Source organism: Brassica rapa, unplaced genomic scaffold (genome assembly GCF_000309985.2).
Source record: "Brassica rapa cultivar Chiifu-401-42 unplaced genomic scaffold, CAAS_Brap_v3.01 Scaffold0169, whole genome shotgun sequence".
NCBI classification, from domain to species: domain Eukaryota; kingdom Viridiplantae; phylum Streptophyta; class Magnoliopsida; order Brassicales; family Brassicaceae; genus Brassica; species Brassica rapa.
The window spans coordinates 1-25039 of record NW_022610113.1 but is presented as its reverse complement, the minus strand read 5'-3'; the positions used below and the strand labels follow the sequence as shown (position 1 = coordinate 25039).

The window sequence follows — 25039 nt, the reverse complement described above, 5'->3', positions numbered from 1 at the left end:
ACAGCTCTTGGTCGTGGCTTACTCTCCAATGTGAGCCAAGGTAACTTTCCAAGCTTTAACTTAGTTACCACAGTAAAACCAAAGTTACTGTGGTAACTCCAAAGTTACTGTCTGTCTCAATCCTCTTTCTCTATCAATGTAGTCACTCTTTATTACCTCATCTCAACACTCCCCCTCAAGCTTGACCATGTGGAACAAGTCAAGCTTGGAAACCATGAAGACCTCCCTCATTAAAAACCTCACCAAAGAAAACCCATTGGGATAAAACTTTGATGAGGGAAAAAGAGTGGAGACTCCATGGTTAAGGGGCTCAGCTCCTGGGAGTAAGATCAATGAGTCCAAGCCTGGATAGTATGGACTCCATTGTCTTTAATCTCGCTGCCTTAGTAAACACATCTGCAAGCTGATCTTCACTTCTTGTATAACATGGCAGAATCACTCCTAAGATAATCATCTGCCTCACCTTATGACAATCCACCTCTATGTGCTTTGTTCTCTCATGAAACACTGAGTTGGAGGCAATGTGGATAGCTGCTTGATTGTCACAATGCATAGTCATAGGAGTACTCTGCTCAATCTCTAGATGCTTCAAGATCCCCTTGATCCACACCAACTCGTTTGTCAGCTTCAGCATGGCTCTATACTCAGCTTCAGCACTTGAACAAGAGATAACCTTCTGCTTCTTACTCTTCCAAGTAACCAAGTTTCCTCCAATGAATGTACAATACCCAGTAGTTGATCTCCTGTCCACTCTATCTCCTGCCCAATCAGCATCACAATACCCAACCACTTCTGTACTGCCATTACAACCCATCCAAACCCCTTGTCCAGTCGTCCCACTCAGATACCTCAGTATCCTATCAACCATCTTCCAGTGATGGACCTTTGGTGCCTGCATATGCTGACTCATTTGGTTCACAGCAAAACATATATCTGGTCTGGTGATGGTTAAGTAGATCAGCTTGCCAACCATCTTCCTATACAGCTTAGCATCCTCAAACAACTGGTTCTCTTCAACCTCCCCCTCACGTAAGACCTTATACCCCTCTTCAAGAGGTGTCTTGGCTACCTTTCCTCCAAGTACATCAGTCTCCTTCAACATATCCATTGTATACTTCCTTTGACACATAAACAAACCCTCCTTGGATCTGCATATCTCAATCCCCAAGAAATACTTCATCTCTCCCAAGTCTTTGATATCAAACACAGACTTGAGGAACTCTTTAGTGGCTTTAATCCCAGCCTTATCACTCCCTGTGATAATCAAATCATCCACATATACCAGTATCACAATGATCCCTGATGGAGTAACCAAAGTGAAGAGTGTATGATCCAGTTCAGACTTCCTGAATCCTCTCCCATTGAGAGTTGTACTCAGCTTTCTGTACCAAGCTCTAGGAGACTGCTTCAGCCCATATATTGCCTTCTTCAATCTCAAAACATTTCCTGGTTTTACTAGATGCTCAAGACCAGGAGGAGGAAGCATGTATACCTCATCTCCAGACTGCTCCTCCCTTATCCATACAGCTCTTGGTCGTGGCTTACTCTCCAATGTGAGCCAAGGTAACTTTCCAAGCTTTAACTTAGTTACCACAGTAAAACCAAAGTTACTGTGGTAACTCCAAAGTTACTGTCTGTCTCAATCCTCTTTCTCTATCAATGTAGTCACTCTTTATTACCTCATCTCAACACCTCTTTCTTCAATGAACTTCACATCTCTCTAGATACAAGCACCCTTCTAGCTTCTGGATCATAACACTTATATCCTTTTTGAGTTGTTGAGTAGCCAATGAACATTGCCTTTCTGCTTCTTGCTTCTAGCTTGTTCCTCAACTCTCCTGGTACTAGAACATAGCATAAGCATCCAAACACTCTCATGTATTCCAAGGATGGCTTGCGCTTGTTCAGAACTTCAAATGGTGCTTGATCCTTCAACACTTTGGTAGGCATCCTGTTGATTAGATAGCACGCAGTAGATACAGCATCACTCCAGAATCTCTTAGGTACATTAGCTTGGAACATTAGTGACCGAGCCACTTCCATCAAGTGCCTGTTCTTCCTCTCAGCTACACCATTCTGTTGTGGTGTGTAGGGACAGCTTGTTTGATGAAGGATTCCATGGTGATCTAGATGACTCTTGAATGCATAGCTTGTGTACTCTCCTCCATTATCTGATCTCAAAATTTTAATCCTAGCATGATAATGGTTAGTCACATAAGCTTGAAAGTTCTTGAAAGTTCTTGAATGCATCTATCACCCTATCTTTTGATGGATAGTGTTAACCAGGTGTATTTAGATTTTTCATCAATGAATGTGACAAAATACTTATGATTATCTCTAGAAAAACTAGGTGCAGTCCACACATCAGTATGAATCAAATCAAAGCAATTTTCATAGACAGTAGATGTTCTTGGAAACACATTCTTACAATGCTTGCCTAAAATGCAAGCCTCACACTTATTATTTTCGAAAACCACACCTGGTAACATCAAGTTTAAAGCCCTCTCATGGGGATGACCTAATCTAGCATGCCACAATGCATTTTTATTCAAACTAGAAGCAGAAGTAAATGAGCAGTTATAATTGGAAACAGGATCAAGCTTCTCAAGCATGTATAAGTCTCCCTTTGTAACTCCTTTTCCAATCAATTGGCTGCTCTCAATATCCTGAAACTTCACATCATTAGGACTGAATATAACATTGCAATTCAAATCAGTAGTGCATTTCTTAACTGAAAGAAGGTTTGATGTGAATTTCGGAATATAAAATGCTCTAGTGTGTTGAACTGAAGAGAAGATAGAGCTTGTACAATAATAGGGCAAGCTCTAGAAGATGTCAAGACGAGTTCAATCAAGCTTCAGAAGTGTTCTGAAGTAGTTATCTTGGGAAGTTAAGTCTAGGGAAGACTAAGACTGATCATGTGAAGGCTTTGGAGGAGTTAGAGAGAAGATGGTCCAAGGTGCAATTATAGGGCGGCCTTGTACGGCCTGGTACGGCCAAGGGCGAACCAAAGAAGATGGTGGATCGACCAAAGAAGTGAGAAAGAGTGTTGGGCAAATATAGGGCGAGTGGTACGGACAGGAGGTCCGTACCATCGACCGTACTGCCAATCATCTCGCCCACACATCCGGTTTAAGCAATGTTGAAGAAGTGCAAAGTCTGGGCGTGTTTATCTTGGCTATGAGGACCGTTGGGAGCTACAGGAAACAAAGGGAATATCCCTTAGGATCAGAGTGATCCAAGAGACAGGCTGGAAAGAGAAAAGCACTTTACCTTTCCAGCCACCTTTCCACATGAGTCCATCTTAGCCTTTCATTCAAAATGGATCAATCCCACCTTCCATTCAGTCAAGGCACGACCACACTTTCCAGCTAGCATCAAGACCAGTCTACTCTCATCCTAGCCATCCATTCTATCATTTATTTACAACCTTAGGATGTAGGGTTTATGAGTGTAATGTAAAGGCATATAAAAGCCTTGTATATGTGATTGTAAACACTTAAGTGAGTAAGGGGGTTTCCCTTCTCCTTCTCTAATCTGAAACACTTTCTCTTAGTCTCTCTAGTCTCCCATCCTGAATCTCTATACACGTTCTCAGTCTTGTTACTAATCTCTTAAACACTTAGACACACAAACACTCATCAAACTTCCTTTCTCTCAAATCGCTTCCAAGCTCTCTCTCTTTACCCATTTGGGTTTCATACACACATACAACCTGAGTACTCTTAAATCTCATATGGTATCAGAGCCAGGTTCATTAGAACTTGGTTCCAGCTTCCGCTAAGCTCAAAGCTCACTCCCATGCCATTTCCAAACCAAGAAGAAGCTTCATGGTCATTTGGCTGTTCAACCTCTTCAAGAAGAAGGTGTGCTCATCAATGGCGTCCAGAAGCTGTTCTTGGTCGTTCTCCACTCTCTCATGGTCGTCCTGAAGAAAGAAGGCCATTGGAAGCATGTCCAAGCCATTCCCATTCACTGTCCAAGAAGAAAGGTGAAAGCTTTCAACTTGTACCTGGTATGGCGACTCAAAAATGAAGAGAGGAGGTGTCTTAGGCATGGTGGGTTCAAGAGAAAGGTCCATGAAAGAAGGAGATGTAGGAGTTGACACCAACAGCTCGGATCTTCCCATGTACTAAGGAGCTTCAAGGAACTAACACTAGTTCCTTGGCTGTAAGGAAATCTCTTTCTCTTGTATAAAGCTTGAGTGTATGAACAGGTTGTGATGTTGTGATGTGATTGGAAACCTGAGGATTGTTTAAAAGATTGCTAAAATGAAGTTGCTTTAGAATCTGTCCCAGGATACTTTAAGAGTCTTGTTTGGGTATTGAAATTGTTTAGTATGCTTAGCTCCGGTTCATAGTGATGCTTGTTGTGATTAATTAAATCTGCTTGCATACATGGAGTGAAACCGAATTTAAAGCTGTTGCATATAGTCTTGTGGCTGTCTTACATTGAAGTATTAGATTCATGTCTAAGTACTGAGTAAAGAAGCTCTTAAGAGTGCCTAAGTAACTTGTCTTGAATCTGTTAGGATCTTACTTGTACTTAGAGATTTAGCTTGCAAAGAATAGAACTTGATAATGCCTTGTGTCTATCTGTTGCATTGCTTGTGATATTGGGAATCAAACTTGATAATTTATTAATCAAGATTTGACATCAATACTATTGAAAATGGTTAAATGCTTAATGTCAGTTCTAAATTAACTTGTCTTGTTAAGATGATAGATTATATTATCTAATCATGCTTGCTTTCATGAGTTAGAAACTGATTAAGATTAATGCATACTGCTTTGTATTGTTGCATTTAGATTAAAATCTAAGTTGCATAAAATTGCCTAAATACTTTGACTTGAATCTGATAAGGTCTTGCTTAGTATTTAGAGAATGGTTGCTTGCATAGATAAGAACTTGACATTGTCTTGATTCTATCTAATGTTATAAAGCTTGAGACCTTGGTGATCAAACTTGATGAAGTCAAGGATTGATCCCAATGCAATTGTGACTTATCTTTGCTAGAGTTTGAGTGATGTTTCAGGTTCACAAAAGGTGTTCCTAGTTCATCATCAAATCCGAGTTGAAAGAGAAAGAATGGTGCCCATTGTGTGTACAATGGAGAAGTGTTACAAAAAGGGAGAAGCACAGATGGTTGTAAAACTCACTGGTGTTCTTCTCCTTAACATTGCAAGTACCTGAAGAAGAAGCTAACCGGGTCTAGGCAGTGGCGTGCCTATTCAAGAGGGTGCTCAAACTAAGACAGAGCACTCTTGGCTGTGTGAAGAAGAAGGCTACTCTATCAAGGCGGCTTCTATTGTGAGGTGATTGAAGAAGTAGCTGAAGCATCCACAAGCATTCCATCATGGTGGCAAATTCAGAAGGGTGATTGCAATAAGAGAAGAAGAAGAAGTGAGGATTCAAGTGGCAACGAACACTCCTCATCACCTTAAACAAGGGAGTAAACCTAGTCTCATCTATCTTAATATGTCTTGATAGGTTTATCTCCTGATTATACTATGTGCTTTCCCTAATTCCATTAAGAGTTTATAGCTTCTAAGTATAATGTCTAGGCTAATTTCACTGAGATTGTTTTGCTGCTGCATTGTCTTATTGATAGTAAGTAATGTCTAGAGTCCCAGAATCTCATGTTCTGCTTATTGCATTGTCTTGAGTGTTGTCATAGCTTGAATCATCATGAATGTGTTGTAGAATTGAGTAGAATGTCTCTGCTGCTTGCATCATGATTGATAAGTTATTTTGCATACATAAGCATATCTCATACTGTCTAAGTTCAATCCTAGTGTTATCTGATGCTATTGCCTATGTTTAATCCATCAATGAAAGTCTTGCATCAATTAGAAATTGTCTAAGTTGCTTGCATCATTGGTTCTGATTGAAACTGTTGTGCAGAGCTTTAATATTACTCATGGATTGAACCTGTTGCATTCATATAGCTAATGCTTTAAGATTGTGCATTCATGTAGTAATGCATTTAAAAATGAGCCTAAATTGCAATTGTACTGATATAAGCTTTGCATTTAGAGAACTGTATAGAACTTGCATTGTCATTGTTAGAAATTGAAATCTGCTTGTCTTGACTCAGTCCAGTTCTGATTGTTGCTATGCCATAGTTAAATCCATCAGTGATGTCTTATAAGCATTTAGAAGTATGTCTAAGCTACTTGAATCATTGGCTTTGATAAAACTAGTGAGCATAAGCATGAACTGAGTCACTCTTGTCGCCTTAATTGCATAAATATCATCTAGACTTGTGTTCCATTTGGATTGAATCTGTTTCATTCATATAGTTAGTGTAACCTAATGCATTCATCTATTGTTGCATTTTAAAAAAAACTGAATTGATTGTCTTTGCTTGATTGTCTTGATTGTCTAGCTTGTTTCAAGTATCATATATTATTGTGGCATTGGTGATCAAACAGGATGGATGATCTTGGTTTGATCCCAATGGGATGATCTGATCTTGCATTGAGTTGTGGTGGTGTTAGGTACACAAGGGAAGTGATACATGTAACTCGCCATCAACCAAGAATGTAGAGACAAAGGTCTTGTGCCATTACATATCATCACTTGGACATGTTAGTCCATAATCTACAGGAAGTGTAGTGTGATTGATTATGCAATGAGAGATGGCCATTGCATAATACCATTGGACATATCTAGTCCTTAGTCTACAGGAAGTGTAGCATGGGTCATTATGCAATGAGAGATTTGTCTTGTGAGACTCTCTATGGTGATTCAAACACCCTAATTTCTGGTTAAGGAAGAGAGAAAACTCACAAGAAGAAAGCTATCATAAAAGATGAAAGTTATTAGACCATGGAGATGCATAGGATCATCACAAGCTTAGCTCCTTCTAGTCTTGGTTCTAAGCTTGAGGGGGAGTCTTAATGCATATGATCCATGGTCAGTAACAAGTCTTTGCAAAGACTTCTACAAGGATCATCAACCGGACCAAGTCAGTGGCGTGTCTAGGCAAGAGGCTGTTCAGAGCAGTCTTGGCAAGTGAGGAAGAAGGCTCTCCATCAATGCGGCTTCAATGAGAGGTGATTGAGGAGAAGCTGATGAATCCATTCTGCCTTTCCAAGAAGTTGATGATGCCATGAAGATGGTGCATTGGCCGAGTTAGGAAACTCACAAAAACACAAGGGAAGTTCCTTTAGACTTTTAAAAACTCTTTTCAATCCTTTTTCATTCATCTTAGTCATTGCTTGTGTTTGAAAAGATACTGAAAATGTTTATGATTGAACTGTGAGATTGTGTACATCAATTGGGATGCAGGATATTCATTTTGTTGGTGTTGATAGGTACTGATGCACCTTTGGGATAATGTATCAGGTACCATTGCTTGAGCCTCACTAAAGATGTTCCGGGTCATCTCTTAGCTTCTCTAAAGAGGCTGTGAAGTCAGTTGAGAGGGGGAGACTTCAAACCGGTTCCATGAAGAGGTGAAGCTGAGTTGTTTAGTGCGCAAGGTCTTGATGAGTTGCTGCACCAGTTTAGGCCGTGATCCAGAACTTCTTGTGTCCAACCACGCTGGTTCTAAGGCACAAGAGTTCACTGGCCAATCCCTAGGCTTTGGAGAGCTCTACTCTTTTTCCCTTGCAAGGTTTTGTCCCAATGGGTTTTCCTTGTAAGGTTTTTAATGAGGGAGACTCTTCAGAGTTCCAAGCTTGGCTTAGGATCTCCTAAAGTCAAGCTTGAGGGGGAGTGTTGAACTGAAGAGAAGATAGAGCTTGTACAATAATAGGGCAAGCTCTAGAAGATGTCAAGACGAGTTCAATCAAGCTTCAGAAGTGTTCTGAAGTAGTTATCTTGGGAAGTTAAGTCTAGGGAAGACTAAGACTGATCATGTGAAGGCTTTGGAGGAGTTAGAGAGAAGATGGTCCAAGGTGCAATTATAGGGCGGCCTTGTACGGCCTGGTACGGCCAAGGGCGAACCAAAGAAGATGGTGGATCGACCAAAGAAGTGAGAAAGAGTGTTGGGCAAATATAGGGCGAGTGGTACGGACAGGAGGTCCGTACCATCGACCGTACTGCCAATCATCTCGCCCACACATCCGGTTTAAGCAATGTTGAAGAAGTGCAAAGTCTGGGCGTGTTTATCTTGGCTATGAGGACCGTTGGGAGCTACAGGAAACAAAGGGAATATCCCTTAGGATCAGAGTGATCCAAGAGACAGGCTGGAAAGAGAAAAGCACTTTACCTTTCCAGCCACCTTTCCACATGAGTCCATCTTAGCCTTTCATTCAAAATGGATCAATCCCACCTTCCATTCAGTCAAGGCACGACCACACTTTCCAGCTAGCATCAAGACCAGTCTACTCTCATCCTAGCCATCCATTCTATCATTTATTTACAACCTTAGGATGTAGGGTTTATGAGTGTAATGTAAAGGCATATAAAAGCCTTGTATATGTGATTGTAAACACTTAAGTGAGTAAGGGGGTTTCCCTTCTCCTTCTCTAATCTGAAACACTTTCTCTTAGTCTCTCTAGTCTCCCATCCTGAATCTCTATACACGTTCTCAGTCTTGTTACTAATCTCTTAAACACTTAGACACACAAACACTCATCAAACTTCCTTTCTCTCAAATCGCTTCCAAGCTCTCTCTCTTTACCCATTTGGGTTTCATACACACATACAACCTGAGTACTCTTAAATCTCATATAGTGTTCTTATCAAATAGTTTTAAGTTTCCTATTCCCTTAATAGGTATCTTATCCCCATTTGCAATCATCACACATCCATTAGTAGGTTCTATATCTTTAATCAGGTTGGTGTCACTAATCATATGATGAGATGCACCTGAATCTATAATCAATGGTTTGGATGTATTGCTAGCACTATGGCAGATGCTAATTTGTGATCTATATGCATTCATCCTAGCATTTCTATCAATGCAATGCTCAATTCCAGTCTTACTATCAATCCTAGCAATCTCAGCCACATTAGGAGTCATTTCTATAGTTCTAGCAATCATAGAACCACCAAATGAATACCCATGAATGTTACCATTATCCTTGAGCATTTTGATGAGTGCATCCATCTCGGATCTCCTGATGAAGTCTTGATCATTGCCTCGGGGGTTGATAGCTCCAGTGTAGGTCACCAAAGCCTTTCCATCTCCTTCACGGTTCTCCACTTCAGCTCCACGGTTGGATGGCCCTGCTCCGCTTGATCCTTCAGTCATGTGAGCTTTTGCCTCTTTCTCCTTCATGAACTTAGCCGGCTTCAAGTGGGGATGGAGTATCCAGCACTGACTCTTCTTGTGTCCATGCTTCTTGCAGTGATCACAATTCCCATTGAACTTCCTATCCTCATACTTGTTGTAACCAGCTTTGTTGGCTTGTGGAGGCTCTTCCCGGTCAGGTTGCACAGCATTTGCAAGAGATAAGTCTCCCTTGCCTCCAAACAAACCCATTGAGCCCTGCTCCTTCTGTATCTTAGCGCACACCTCTTCAAGGTCAGGCAGCTTCTCAGACCATAGCATGTGCTGGATAAGACCACTGTAGCTTGCATTCAACGTGAGCAGCAACCCAAAGACCTTGTCCTGCTCGCGTCTCTCATTTAGAAGCTCTGGATCAACCGTGCTTGGCCTCAGCATCTCCAACTCAGACCAAAGAGACCTGAACCTCCCCAAGTGCTTAGTGAACTCCGTGTCATCTTGAGTTAACCCATTGATTGCCTTCTTGACTTCAAACACTCGGTTCAGGTTAGAAGTGTTTCCATACACTTTCTGTAGAGTATCCCACAGCTCCTTGGCTGTCTCACAGTAGCTATAAGCATCTAGTATAGCCGGCTCCAAAGAGGCATGAAGGACTGACATCACCATCATGTCTTCTTGTTGCCACTTCTCTACAACACTCTCCTCGGGACTCTCCGTTTCATCCCCCTGAGTAATCACCTTTGGAGCCTCACCAGATGTGATATGCTTCCACAAACCCTTGCTTCCCACAGCAGTCTTCACCATCCTAGACCAGACTAGGTAGTTGGTTCCTTTGAATGTCACCGCGACCTTCATCTTCATGCCACTCTCCATCTTGAACAGCTTTGACGTCTATAGCTTGAACAACCGGTTAGATCTTGTACTGAGAACCCACGCTGCTCTCTAGAACACAGATTCACTCTTGAGTCTTCAAATGAACCTCCCACGGACCACCAAGACACACACAAAACACCTTGAGCTTTTGAACTCTCAAGAAACTCTCAAACACACTCACTTGTTCTTTTAAAGTTTCAAACTTGAATCCTTAAGAGAATCACTCACGAACTCAGATTGTAATCAACCTGGCTCTGATACCATATGACTTTTAGGAATGTAAAGGATTATCTGAGTTTAGAAAGGATTAAAGAAGGAGAATAAGAGATTAAGAGACAACTTAGAGACTAATGGAGAATCATAGTGAAATGAGTAAAGAGAAAGATTGTTTAGAACTGTCTAATCTTTATTAAGGGATGAGATTACATATATATAGGTCCATACACTTAGGGTTTTCGAAATCATAAAGCTAAGTAAGCATGTAGAGTCAAAGAGGAGCCTAAGCTTTAATTTGAACCGGCCAATGAGTGTCTTCACACGTTTGGAGCATCTTCTTGATCCAAGACTAGATGCTCTTCCTTTCCAGCTCTTGCCAGCCTGTCCTAGCTGTCAAGCCGCGTCTCCCTTATCCTCTCAACGTTCGGATAAGGTCTTGGCCGAGTGTAACTTAAGCTCAGTACATGGGAGTTACTTGGATAGTTACTTTGACCCCTTTTACCTTGTACGGATGATCACTTGTACGGCCTTGTACGGATGATCAACCCATTCCTCCTCTTCACCTCTTTGCTCTCTTTATGTTCTCAACTCCTTTGTGTCTTTACCTCAAACGTCTCAACTCATCTCAACAAAACCAGAATGAATCACTTTGTGAGAAGCTTGATTTTGATACATAAAGTGGTGGAGAATAACCAGGAAGTTGAATAAATCTCATAGGAGTTGGGATGAAGAAGTTATCCCACTTTCAAATCAGGTGATTCCAGTTTCCCAGTTTGGGAATAGCACAGCTTCATCGTCGTTCCAATCAAACCAGGATGAATCACTTTGTGAGAAGCTTGATTTGGATACATAAAGTGGTGGAGAATCACCAGGAAGTTGAATAAATCTCATAGGAGTTGGGATGAAGAAGTTATCCCACTTTCAAATCAGGTGATTCCAGTTTCCCAGTTTGGGAATAGGACAGCTTCTTCGTCGTTCCAATCAAACCAGGATGAATCACTTTGTGAGAAGCTTGATTTGGATACATAAAGTGGTGGAGAATCACCAGGAAGTTGAATAAATCTCATAGGAGTTGGCAAGAAGAAGTTATCCCACATTCAAATCAGGTGATTCCAGTTTCCCAGTTTGGGAATAGCACAGCTTCATCGTCGTTCCAATCAAACCAGGATGAATCACTTTGTGAGAAGCTTAATTTGGATACATAAAGTGGTGGAGAATCACCAGGAAGTTGAATAAATCTCATAGGAGTTGGGATGAAGAAGTTATTATGATTTTAGAGAGTTGAACAGGTATTGAGAGATTTAGAGAAAGATTAAAGTGAGATGAGATGATTTATGAAATGTAGAAGAGAAACATGATGAACTAGAGAGAGAATATGATGAACTCGTGTTAATCATTAATCAAGACAGAGTTTACAATATATAGAGAGAGACATTAGGGTATTCAGAAGCACTAAGCATGTGAGGTCAAGGATAAGGTTGCTTTAATTTGAATGTAAACGAATGGGGATGATCACACGCTTAAGGCATCTTTGGGTGAGACTCCTTTTGCCTTTACAGCCTGTGCCAGACTGTCAGGATAAGCCGCGGTCACTCTATCCATCCAAACAGTCATATCTTCTATGGTAAATCCCCTTTGGCCGTTTACCTCTCTTACCCGGGTAACTTCTCTTCTTGGCCGAGTTATGGATCGACCCGGACAGTACGGACGGTATGGCCAGTACGGCCTCTTGTACGGCCTGGTCGATCCCTAACCTTCCTTCCCTTTGCCTCCACATTCTCACATCCTTAACTCCCTAAGCCATCTTCTCACATATTGATCAACTCATTTCAACACTCCCCCTCAAGCTTAACTTAATAACTTAGTTAAGCTTGGAACCACCATGAGATCTTCCTCATTAAAAACCTCACCAAGGAAAACCCAATGGGACAAAACCTTGATGAGGGAAAAAGAGTGAAGACCTCATGGCAAAAGGGGATCAGCTCCTTGGGGAAAGATCTATGAGTCCCAATCTGGTATGAATGGACTCCATAGTCTTTTGTCTCGCAGCCTTGGTGAACACATCCGCAAGTTGATCCTCACTCCTTGTATAGCATGGCAAGATCACTCCCAAGACAATCATCTGCCTCACCTTGTGGCAATCAACTTCAATGTGTTTGGTTCTCTCATGGAAGACAGAGTTGGTTGCAATGTGTATAGCCGCTTGATTATCACAATGCATAGTCATTGGAGTTCCCTGCTCTATCTCCAAGTTCTTCAAGATTCCTTTGATCCATACCAACTCATTGGTAAGCTTCAGCATTGCTCTATACTCAGCTTCAGCGCTTGAACAAGACACCACCTTCTGCTTCTTACTCTTCCAAGTCACCAAGTTGCCTCCAATGAATGTACAATATAGCCAGTGGTTGATCTCCTGTCTGCTCTATCTCCAGCCCAATCCGCATCACAGTATCCCACCACTTCAGTGCTCTTGTTGCATCCCATCCACACTCCAAGGCTTGACGTCCCATTCAGATACAAGAGAAGTCTCTCCACCATGCGCCAGTGATGATCCTTTGGGACTTGCATATGCTGGCTCACTTGGTTCACCGCAAAGCATATGTCTGGTCGTGTGATTGTGAGGTAGATAAGCTTCCCTACTAGCTTCCTGTACAGCTTTGGATCATGAAAGGCCTTGCTGTCTTCAATCTCCCCCTCACGTGGAACCTTGTATCCATCTTCAAGAGGCATCTTTGCTGTCTTGTCTCCTTGTATACCTGCATCTTTCAAAAGATCAAGTGTATACTTCCTTTGGGAAATGAACAATCCTTCCTTAGATCTACACAACTCAATTCCAAGGAAGTATTTCATTTCCCCTAAGTCTTTGATTTCAAACACAGATTTCAAAAACTCCTTTGTGGCTTTTATACCAGCCTTATCACTACCTGTTATGATAATGTCATCAACATATACAAGTAGACAGATGATACCTGAAGGTGTAGTGAGAGTGAAGAGGGTGTGATCCAAATCTGACTTCTTGAACCCATGCCCATTCAGAGTAGTGCTCAGCTTGTTGTACCATGCTCTAGGTGATTGCTTTAACCCATAGATTGCCTTCTTGAGTCTCAATACATTCCCTGGTTTCACCAGATGCTCTAGGCCTGGTGGTGGATGCATATACACTTCATCCTCTAGCTCTCCTTGAAGAAAGGCATTCTTCACATCCATCTGCCAAAGCTCCCACTCAAGGTTCACAGCAAGAGACAATACAATCCTTATTGTATGTAGCTTGGCAACAGGAGCAAAGGTGTCAATGTAGTCTTCCCCATATGTTTGAGTGTATCCTCTAGCCACCAGTCTTGTCTTCTTTCTCTCAATGGTTCCATCAGGTAGATACTTAATGGTGAATATCCACTTGCTGGTTACTGCCTTCTTTCCTTTTGGTAACTCACTTTCAAACCAAGTGTCATTCTTTATCATGGCATTTGCTTCATCTCCAACAGATTCCTTCCAATCTTGATGTAGCATTGCTTCTTCATATGATCTTGGTATACTGCTTTCATCTAGGCTCATCATGAATGCGCAATGCTCCTTTGGATAACAAGCAAATGAACACACAGCTTGAGAAGGATGCTCCACAGCCTGGGCATTGTAGTACACTCTCGTGTTTACCCAGTTGGAAGCATCTCTCTTCAGCCGTGTGCTTCTCCTTAATGGTACCTCAGCTGGTGCTTGCTCTGGTGCTTCTACTTCAGTAGCTTCCACTCCTCCTTGTTCTGGTAGCTCATTAGGCTCTTCATTACTTGGTTCAGCTCCACCTTGATCAGGATGATCCGCAAAATCTTGATTCTCATCCGGCTCAATTCCATTCCCTCCCTCATGATCAAGGTGAGATGGTTCTTCAGCTTCTTGTCTTTCAGATGACTGATTCTCTGTCGACTCCTGGGACATTCCAATTCCAAGACCTTCTAGTATCTGTCTCAAGCTTGTAGCTCTATCTGAAGGTTGTGAAAGATCCTCCAGCTCTTTCCAATCTTTATCTTCATAGTAGCTCTTCTCTTCAAAGAACTTGACATCTCTTGATACAAGAACTCTCCTTGACTCAGGAACAAAGCACTTGTATCCCTTCTGTGTGGTTGAGTAATGAGATCCTAGGACCCTTCTCTGGATGGTTTGGATAGATCCTTGCATAAACGAATCAAAGACTCAAGTTTATCAAGGCTGTGGATCGAATGGTGACACAAGAGGCTGCGGAAAGGCTCCTTGATACTCCTAGGCTTAGATCGGATATGACACACCTTTCTAAAGCCCTTGGGCGTTGGATATTACACACCAACAGACTGGATACTACTCACCAGACACTCTCTTAACTCGTGAAAGCAAGGGAGAAGAAAACACAAGGTTTAAACAAAAGATAACTTAGATTAGAATGAGGGTTTGTGATACACTTAAATAGAGAGATCCTTGTACATGCACAAGGTCTCGAAAACATAAGAAAACTTAAAGGAACAGGCTCCACACGGTTTCAAAGTAATAACACAACACTTAGACTAAAACATAATATAAGATAGATGATGAAGTCGGTCCAAGATGCCTTAGGCCGAGTTGCATCCAAGATACATCAACTAGGAATGTGTAAGTGAACTTGATACCTCATTAAAAACCTTGATTAGAAAACCCAGTGGGACAAAACTAATCAAGGGAAAAAGAGTATACCAAGCCACTTGCCTAGATGATGATCAGCTTGATGGTAAGATCACATGAATGGTGATGAGTGTGTCTTGGTGGCTCAAGCTTCTACCAAGACAGTCTTCTTGCTTCTTAGAGATCTTCAGTATGTTTCCAACGGCTTCCTTGAGTCTCCTTGTCATTGCACGAGTGATAGGACCTGTGGGAATGGCTAAGACAGCTTCCTCTTCAGCTAGTGTATCTTTAGTCTCTCCTTCTTCATCTTTATCAACTAGCTGGTCCATGATCATATCATCCCCTCCCACTTGAAAAGGATTTGTCCTCAAATCTGGCTCATCTGCAATAAAAGGGATCAAGTCAGTAACATTGAAGCTATTACTCACATCATACTTACCTTGCAAATCCAGTTTGTAGGCATTGTTGCTGATCTTCCTTATGACCTTAAAAGGTCCATCAATCCGCGGCATCAGCTTGGACTTCCTTTCATTGGGAAACCTCTCTTTCCTTAGGTGAATCCAAACCTGATCACCCACTTCAAAGACCATCTCACGCCGTCCTTTGTTAGCATGCTTAACATACTGTTTGGTTGTTGCCTCAATGTTGAGCCTAGCCTGCTCGTGGAGTTGTTTCACCATCTCTGCCTTCTTTTTGCCATCAACGCTGACCCTTTCACACTCAGGTAAAGGAATTAAATCTAAAGGAGAGTTGGGATTGAACCCATAAACTATCTCAAAAGGAGAAAACTTAGAAGTAGAATGCACAGCATGATTGTATGCAAATTCACAATGAGGCAAATAGTCTTCCCATGATTTCAAGTTTTTCTTTATGAATGCACGCAAGAGTGTTCCAAGAGTCCTATTAACTACTTCAGTTTGTCCATCAGTTTGTGGATGACAGGTAGTAGAAAACAAGAGTTTAGTACCTAGCTTAGACCAAAGAGTCTTCCAAAAATAACTAAGAAACTTAGTATCTCTATCAGAAACAATAGTCTTAGGCATGCCATGTATGCGCACAATCTCTTTAAAGAACAAGTTAGCAATATGCAATGCATCATCAGTTTTGTGACAAGCTATGAAATGTGCCATCTTTGAGAACCTATCCACAACCACAAAGATAGAATCCTTTCCAGTCCTAGTTCTAGGCAAGCCAACAATGAAATCCATAGATATGTCATTCCAAGGATGATAAGGTATAGGGAGAGGAGTATACAAACCGTGAGACTGAACCTTAGACTTGGCTTGTTTGCAAGTTGCACATCTCTCACATAGTTTCTCCACATCTCTTTTCATCCGAGGCCAAAAGAAATGATCCTGCAAAGTTTTAAGAGTCTTTGCAATACCAAAGTGACCCATGAGACTTCCTCCATGAGATTCCCTAACAAACAAGTCTCTCAAAGAACAGTTAGGCACACACAATCGATTATCATAGAAAAGAAAACCATCATGCCTAAAGTAGTGTCCCTCAGCAAATTTCTCACAAGAGTTGTAAGCTTCTTTAAAATCAGGATCATTCTCATACATTCCTTTAATCTGCTCAAATCCTAATAGCTTAGCATCAAGAGTGTTCAAGAGAACATACCTTCTGGATAGTGCATCAGCAACTATGTTTTCCTTACCTTGTTTATACTTGATGACATAAGGAAATGTCTCAATGAACTCAACCCACCTTGCGTGTCTCTTGCTGAGTTTGTGCTGTCCTTTGAGGTATTTGAGAGACTCATGATCTGTGTGTATGACGAACTCTTTAGGCCAGAGGTAGTGTTGCCAAGTCTGCAAGGCTCTCACCAAGGCATATAGTTCTTTATCATAAGTTGCATAGTTGAGGGTAGCTCCTCCAAGCTTCTCACTGAAGTATGCAATGGGTCTCTTCTCCTGCATCAATACAGCACCAATTCCAATTCCTGAAGCATCACATTCTATTTCAAAAGTTTTATTAAAATCAGGAAGTATAAGAAGAGGGGCATTAGTAAGCTTCTCTTTTAGGCATTGAAAGGCAAGTTCTTGTGCTTCTCCCCACTTGAATCCGACTTCTTTCTTGATTACTTCAGTCAAGGGAGATGCTATGGTGCTGAAGTCTTTCACAAAGCGCCTATAGAAACCAGCAAGTCCATGGAAGCTCCTTACTTCACTCACTGTCTTAGGAATTGGCCATTCTCGTATAGCTCTTACTTTCTCTGGATCAACTTTAACCCCATCTGCACCCACAATAAAGCCTAAAAAGACCAAGTGATCCGTTCCAAAAGTACACTTCTTAAGGTTAGCAAAAAGAGATTCCTTTCTAAGCACATCAAGAACAGCTCTAAGATGTTCTATATGATCATTAAAGCTCTTACTGTATACAAGGATGTCATCAAAGTATACCACAACAAATATGCCAATGAATGATCTAAGAACATGATTCATTAATCTCATGAATGTACTAGGTGCATTGGTTAATCCAAATGGCATGACTAACCACTCATATAGACCATGTTTAGTTTTGAATGCAGTTTTCCATTCATCTCCTTCTTTCATCCTAATCTGATGGTATCCACTTTTCAAATCAATCTTAGAAAATATGCAAGAACCATGCAATTCATCAAGCATATCATCTAATCTAGGAATAGGATGGCGATACTTTACAGTGATATTGTTGATGGCTCTGCAATCAACACACATGCGCCAGCTCCCATCTTTCTTGGGCACAAGTAGCACTGGAACAGCACAAGGACTCATGCTCTCTCGGATATGCCCTTTCTCCATCAGTTCCTCTACTTGCCTTTGTAGTTCTTTGGTCTCCACCGGATTGGTTCTGTATGCTGGCCTATTGGGAAGTGTAGAACCGGGCACAAAATCAATTTGGTGCTCAATCCCTCGCACTGGTGGTAGTCCATTGGGACTATCTTCTGGAAAAACATCTTGATATTCCTGTAAAAGATTGACAAGTTCACTCGGATACTCCGGTGCAATGTTAGTAGTAGTCAAGAGGGATTCCTTATAGATAAACAAAAGATAGGAAGGTTAGAGCAGAGAGATCTTTTAACATCACCAGACTTGGCATAGAAGTTTAGTTGCTTTGTTGATTCAGCGGGAAGATCTATCTCTTTCTTCTTTTGTAGCTGAAGCTGATCAACCTGAACTTCCTTAGGAGTCATAGGCACAAGAACTGTTTTTCTCCCTTTAAACTCAAAGGTGTGCTTGTTGGCATACCCATCATGTATCACACGTCTATCTGATTGCCACGGCCTTCCAAGGAGAATGTGTCCAGCTTCCATAGGCAACACATCACAAAGAATCTCATCTTCATATTTACCAATGGCTAAGGGAACCATAACCTGAGTAGATACTCTCATCTCGCCCTCTTCATTGAGCCATTGGAGCCTATATGGTTTAGGATGCTTCTGGACCTTCAAACCCAACTTTTTAACCATAGTCTCACTCGCAACGTTGACACAACTGCCTCCATCCACAATAAGACTACAGACCTTTCCTTGCACTAGACATCTAGTATAGAAGAGATTCTCTCTTTGCTCCATTTCTTCGGTCTTGCTTTGAAGACTCAAGGTTCTTCTAGCAACTAGCAACCTTCCAGCAACCGGGTTGGCAACATACTCCTCTTCTGAACTGTGATCTTCTTCGGCCTCTGTCTCATCATCAGCAGATTCATATTCTCCATTGGCATGAAGGATCATCACACGTTTGTTGGTACACTCATTAGCATAGTGCCCACGTCCTTGGCACTTAAAACACTTCACATCTCTTGCACGCGAGCTTGTAGCTTCCACTTTCCCCTTATCTTTGTTGTAGATGCTACTAGACTTGGCTTCTTCTTTTGGCTGTGGCTTGCTCTCCTTTTGATAGCTCGGTTTATCTTCCTTAGAGGTCTGGTATCTATTGGAACCATAGCTGCCACGCGCATGACTTCTTCTCTTAACTTGTTGCTCCACCAAGATAGCTTTGTGTAGCATCTCCTCTATTTCCAAGTAGTGTTGCATCTCCACTCTATCTTGTATCTCACGGTTGAGTCCACCAAGAAATCGTGCCATGGTAGCTTCACTGTCCTCAGATACACAAGCTCTTAGCATAAGCAACTCCATCTCTTGAAAGTATTCCTCTACAGACTTTGATCCTTGTGTGAGCAGTCTCAGCTTTTGATGAAGATCACGGTGATAATGGCTTGGTACAAACCTCTTGCGCATCACAGCTTTCATCTCTGCCCATGTTTCAATGGGAAATTCACCATTGCGCCTCTTGTTTGTAACCAACTGATCCCACCAGCTCAATGCATAGTCATTGAACTCGGTAGCAGCTACTTGAATCTTCTTAGTCTCTGAGTAATGCTGACAGTTGAAAACGAGTTCGATCTTCTTCTCCCACTCAAGATAGGCATCTGGATCAGCTTTACCATGGAAAGGAGGGATCTTAAGCTTTAACCCTGATAGCTCATTGCGTCTATGCCTCCGGCCCTCATGATCACGTCGAGATCTTCTACTGCTACGTCTTGAACCGGAGCTATGGCTACTTCTCTCATAGAAGTTATCAGTCTCTTCTGATCCAGCATGCTCACGCTGACCTTGTCTGTTTCTTCTTGGCTCATGTCTTGAACCAGATGCTTGTCCTTGCCCATCATGCGGTCTCTGATCATACTTCTCTTCTAGTAACTTCACCATCGCTTCCATCACTTGTTTGGTGATTGCTTCTTGCAGCAATCTATTCCTTCGCACAAAGGTTTCATCATCTTCCTCAGACCCCATTGCTTCCTGATACACGAAAAACTTGAACCAGTAAGTAGTTCAAAAGAATCAGAACTCAAGATTCAAAGAAACAAAGTATTCAAACAAAGCGGCAAATGAAGATACTTGATCAACACGCGACGATTTGAATTCTATCTTTTCGAAATTGAAACAATAACAGATCAGATTCAACGGATGATGAAATGAGATAATCAAATCCTGATCTATGAATCTAACAACAGATCGAGTCACACAATCACAAGAAACTTTCGGATCAAGTAAAACGATAACGTAATCGACAAGAATGTGAAAAGGTTTTTGTTCAAAACTTGATCGAAATTCTTAGATCTATCAATATGAGATACGAAACAATCAGATCTAGCAATCCTGATAATGAAACAAGCAGATCAAATGAGAATAAACACACAAGAACCGATTGATCAACAAAATATGAATCGACAAAGAGTAGATCTTAAGAAATCGCAAAAGAGAAATCGAAACTCCCCTTCCAGAGTGCTCTGATACCACTTAATGAGATCCTAGGACCCTTCTCTGGATGGTTTGGATAGATCCTTGCATAAACGAATCAAAGACTCAAGTTTATCAAGGCTGTGGATCGAATGGTGACACAAGAGGCTGCGGAAAGGCTCCTTGATACTCCTAGGCTTAGATCGGATATGACACACCTTTCTAAAGCCCTTGGGCGTTGGATATTACACACCAACAGACTGGATACTACTCACCAGACACTCTCTTAACTCGTGAAAGCAAGGGAGAAGAAAACACAAGGTTTAAACAAAAGATAACTTAGATTAGAATGAGGGTTTGTGATACACTTAAATAGAGAGATCCTTGTACATGCACAAGGTCTCGAAAACATAAGAAAACTTAAAGGAAACAGGCTCCACACGGTTTCAAAGTAATAACACAACACTTAGACTAAAACATAATATAAGATAGATGATGAAGTCGGTCCAAGATGCCTTAGGCCGAGTTGCATCCAAGATACATCAACTAGGAATGTGTAAGTGAACTTGATACCTCATTAAAAACCTTGATTAGAAAACCCAGTGGGACAAAACTAATCAAGGGAAAAAGAGTATACCAAGCCACTTGCCTAGATGATGATCAGCTTGATGGTAAGATCACATGAATGGTGATGAGTGTGTCTTGGTGGCTCAAGCTTCTACCAAGACAGTCTTCTTGCTTCTTAGAGATCTTCAGTATGTTTCCAACGGCTTCCTTGAGTCTCCTTGTCATTGCACGAGTGATAGGACCTGTGGGAATGGCTAAGACAGCTTCCTCTTCAGCTAGTGTATCTTTAGTCTCTCCTTCTTCATCTTTATCAACTAGCTGGTCCATGATCATATCATTGAGTATCCTATCATCATAGCTTTGATACTCTTTGCTTCCAGCTTGTTTCTCATCTCTCCCGGATAAGGGAACATAGCTTACACACCCAAACACTCTTAGGTGATCTAGGACTGGCTTGCTGTTGTTGAGAACTTCATAAGGAGCTTTATCTTCCAGGATCTTGGTTGGAATCCTATTGATTAGGTAGCAAGCCGTGATCACAGCATCACTCCAGAATCTCTTTGGCACTCTCATCTGGAACATCATTGATCTAGCCACTTCCATAAGATGTCTGTTCTTCCTCTCAGCCACTCCATTTTGTTGAGGTGTATAAGGGCAACTCGTTTGATGGAGTATCCCATGTTGAGCTAGATGGTTTTTGAATGCATGGCCAGTATACTCTCCACCATTATCAGACCTGAAAATCTTAATCTTGGCATTATACTGGTTAGAAACATATAATTGAAAGTTTCTAAATGCATCTAGAACCCTATCCTTTGTTTTAATTAGTGTTATCCAGGTGTATTTGGATTTCTCATCTATGAATGTGACAAAGTATTTGTAATTGTCCCTAGATAAGCATGGAGCAGTCCATACATCAGAATGAACAAGATCAAAGCATTTATCATAGATAGTAGTAGATCTCTTGAACACAGTCTTACAATGTTTTCCCAAAATACAAGCTTCACACTCATTATTTTTAAACATGACACCTGGTAACATTAAGCTTAAGGCTCTAACATGTGGATGTCCTAGCCTAGAATGCCACAATGCACCTCTACTTAAAACGGAACTCAACAAGCAACTAGAACTAGAAATGAAAGAAAGGTCTTCAAGTAAATAAAGGTCTCCTTTGGTTACTCCTTGCCCAATCAACTTACTGCTTTCAATATCCTGAAATTTCACATCATTAGGACTGAAAATAACATTGCATTGAAGATCATTGGTACACCTCTTAACAGATAATAGATTAGAAGTAAACTCAGGCATGTACAAAGCTTTAGAATCCTTATTAAACAGTTTCAAGTCTCCTACACCTCTAATAGGAATTCTATCACCATTTGCAATCATTACATGTCCATGAGCCGGTTCTATGTTCTTTATAAGGCTATCATCACTTATCATATGGTGTGAAGCACCTGAATCAATAATCAATGGTTTTATTCCTTGAGCAATATGATTCCTAGGTGATTCTTTTACCATTTTCAGTTTATCAATGAGATCAAGCAATGTGGATTCATTTCTAGACATCCTATCAGCAGCAAAAGTTGTATATCTACTTGTTCATTTCCCATTCTATCAAAGTTTCCTAGCAAGCTATCACAAGTTCTAGGCAACACATGAGCAGTATAAGAATAACCAAGGGCGTTACCAGACTCCTTAAGGGCTTTGATCAAGGCATCAATGTCTGACTTCTTGATCACCTCATGATCCATGTTCTTCACAGCTACTTGGTGGTGAGAGGTTAAGGCTCTTCCTTCACTTTCACCCGCAAGACCAGATGAGCCAGCTCCTGATGCGCCAGCTTCACTTGTCTCTGCAGAAAGGTGAGCTCTTCCCTCTCTCTCCTTGTTGAACTTGGCCGGCTTCAAATGGGGGTGTAGGATCCAGCACTGACTCCTCTTGTGTCCCGGCTTCTTGCAATGGTCACAGTTTCCACTGAACTTCCTTTCCTCTCCACGGTAAGCAGCCTTGTTTGCTTGGATTGCTTCAGCCTTGTTGGACAGAGCCATGTCTCCTTTCCCTCCAAACATACCAAGTGACCCCTCTTCCTTCTGAATCTGCGCACACACTTCCTCCATGGATGGAAGACTCGGCATCCTCAACATGTGCTTGATCACATCATTGAATGGAGGATCTAGTGTCAACAGCAATCCAAACACCTGATCCTGCTCCCTCCTCTCCATGAGTAGCTCTTGATCCGCGGTGCTTGGCCTCAATGATTCAAGCTCAGACCACAAGGATCTATACTTGCCCAAATGCTTGGTGAACTCTTCCCCATCTTGTACCAGTGTGTTGATGGCCTTCTTAATCTCAAACACACGGTTCAGATTGGTAACGTTCCCAAAGGTCTTCTGAGTACCTCCCACAGGTGTTTTGGAGTCTCGCAGTAGCTGTAGGCCTCCAAGAGATGCTCTTCAAGGGACCCTTGTAGCACTGAAAGCACCATCAAGTCTTCTTGAATCCACTTCTTCTCGGCCGCAGCAACTTGATCTCCCACACCCTCATCTCCTTCTCCGTCTTTAGCCACTGGCTTGGTTGCATCATCCGTGATGTGACTCCACAGCCCTAGCCTCCCAATGGCTGTCTTCACCAGCCTTGACCACAACAGGTAGTTACTACCACCCTTCAACGCAACAGGAACCGTAATGACCTTGTAGTTTCCCTCCATCTTGCTTTGTTAGAACCGAAAAGAAAGTATGAACTAGTATGAACTGAAGCTGAAGAACACTCTAAATCTCAATACCAAAGCCAACCTGGCTCTGATACCATATGATTTTAGAGAGTTGAAACAGGTATTGAGAGATTTAGAGAAAGATTAAGTGAGATGAGATGATTTATGAAATGTAGAAGAGAACATGATGAACTAGAGAGAGAATATGATGAACTCGTGTTAATCATTAATCAAGACAGAGTTACAATATATAGAGAGAGACATTAGGGTATTCAGAAGCACTAAGCATGTGAGGTCAAGGATAAGGTTGCTTTAATTTGAATGTAAACCAATGGGATGATCACACGCTTAGGCATCTTTGGGTGAGACTCCTTTTGCCTTTACAGCCTGTGCCAGACTGTCAGGATAAGCCGCGGTCACTCTATCCATCCAAACAGTCATATCTTCTATGGTAAATCCCTTTGCCGTTTACCTCTCTTACCGGGTAACTTCTCTTCTTGGCCGAGTTATGGATCGACCCGGACAGTACGGACGGTACGGCCAGTACGGCCTCTTGTACGGCCTGGTCGATCCCTAACCTTCCTTCCCTTTGCCTCCACATTCTCACATCCTTAACTCCCTAAGCCATCTTCTCACATATTGATCAACTCATTCAAAGTTATCCCACTTTAAATCAGGTGATTCCAGTTTCCAGTTTGGGAATAGGACAGCTTCTTCGTCGTTCCAATCAACCAGGATGAATCACTTTGTAGAAGCTTGATTTGGATACATAAAGTGGTGGAGAATCACCAGGAAAGTTGAATAAATCTCATAGGAGTTGGAAAGAAGAAGTTATCCCACTTTCAAATCAGGTGATTCCAGTTTCCCAGTTTGGGAATAGGACAGCTTCTTCGTCGTTCCAATCAAACCAGGATGAATCTCTTTGTGAGAAGCTTGATTTGGATACATAAAGTGGTGGAGAATCACCAGGAAGTTGAATAAAATCTCATAGGAGTTGGCAAGAAGAAGTTATTCCACCGTCAAATCAGTGATTCCAGTTTCCCAGTTTGGGAATAGGAGCTTCTTCGTCGTTCCAATCAAACCAGGATGAATCACTTTTTTGAGAAGCTTTATTTTGATACATAAATGGTGGGAGAATAACCAGGAAGTTAAATAAACTCATAGGAGTTGGGATGAAGAAGTTATCCACTTTCAGATCAGGTGATTACAGTTTTCGCAGTTTGGGAATAGCACAGCTTCAACGTCGTTCCATCAAACCAGGATGAATCACTTTTTGAGAAGCTTGATTTAGATACATAAAGTGGTGGAGAATCACCGGAAGTTGAATAAATCTCATAGGAGTTGGGATGAAGAAGTTATCCCCCTTTCAAATTAGGTGATTCCAGTTCCCAGTTTGGGAATAGCACAGCTTCATCGTCGTTCCAATCAAACCAGGATGAATCACTTTGTGAGAAGCTTGATTTGGATACAATAAGTGGTGGAGAAATCACCAGGAAGTTGAATAAATCTCATAGGAGTTGGCATGAAGAAGAAGTTATCCCACATTCAATCAGGTGATTCCAGTTTCCCAGTTTGGAATAGCACAGCTTCATCGTCGTTCCAATCAAACCAGGATGAATCACTTTGTGAGAAGCTTAATTTG

At 41.6% G+C, this 25039-nt stretch overlaps 1 pseudogene; it reads right to left on the bottom strand.

Annotated features, from left to right (window-relative positions):
* Nucleotides 1–3793: 3793 nt before the first annotated feature.
* On the bottom strand, nt 3794–20355 carry LOC117129812 (annotated as a pseudogene).
* Between the last annotated feature and the right edge of the window lie 4684 nt (nt 20356–25039).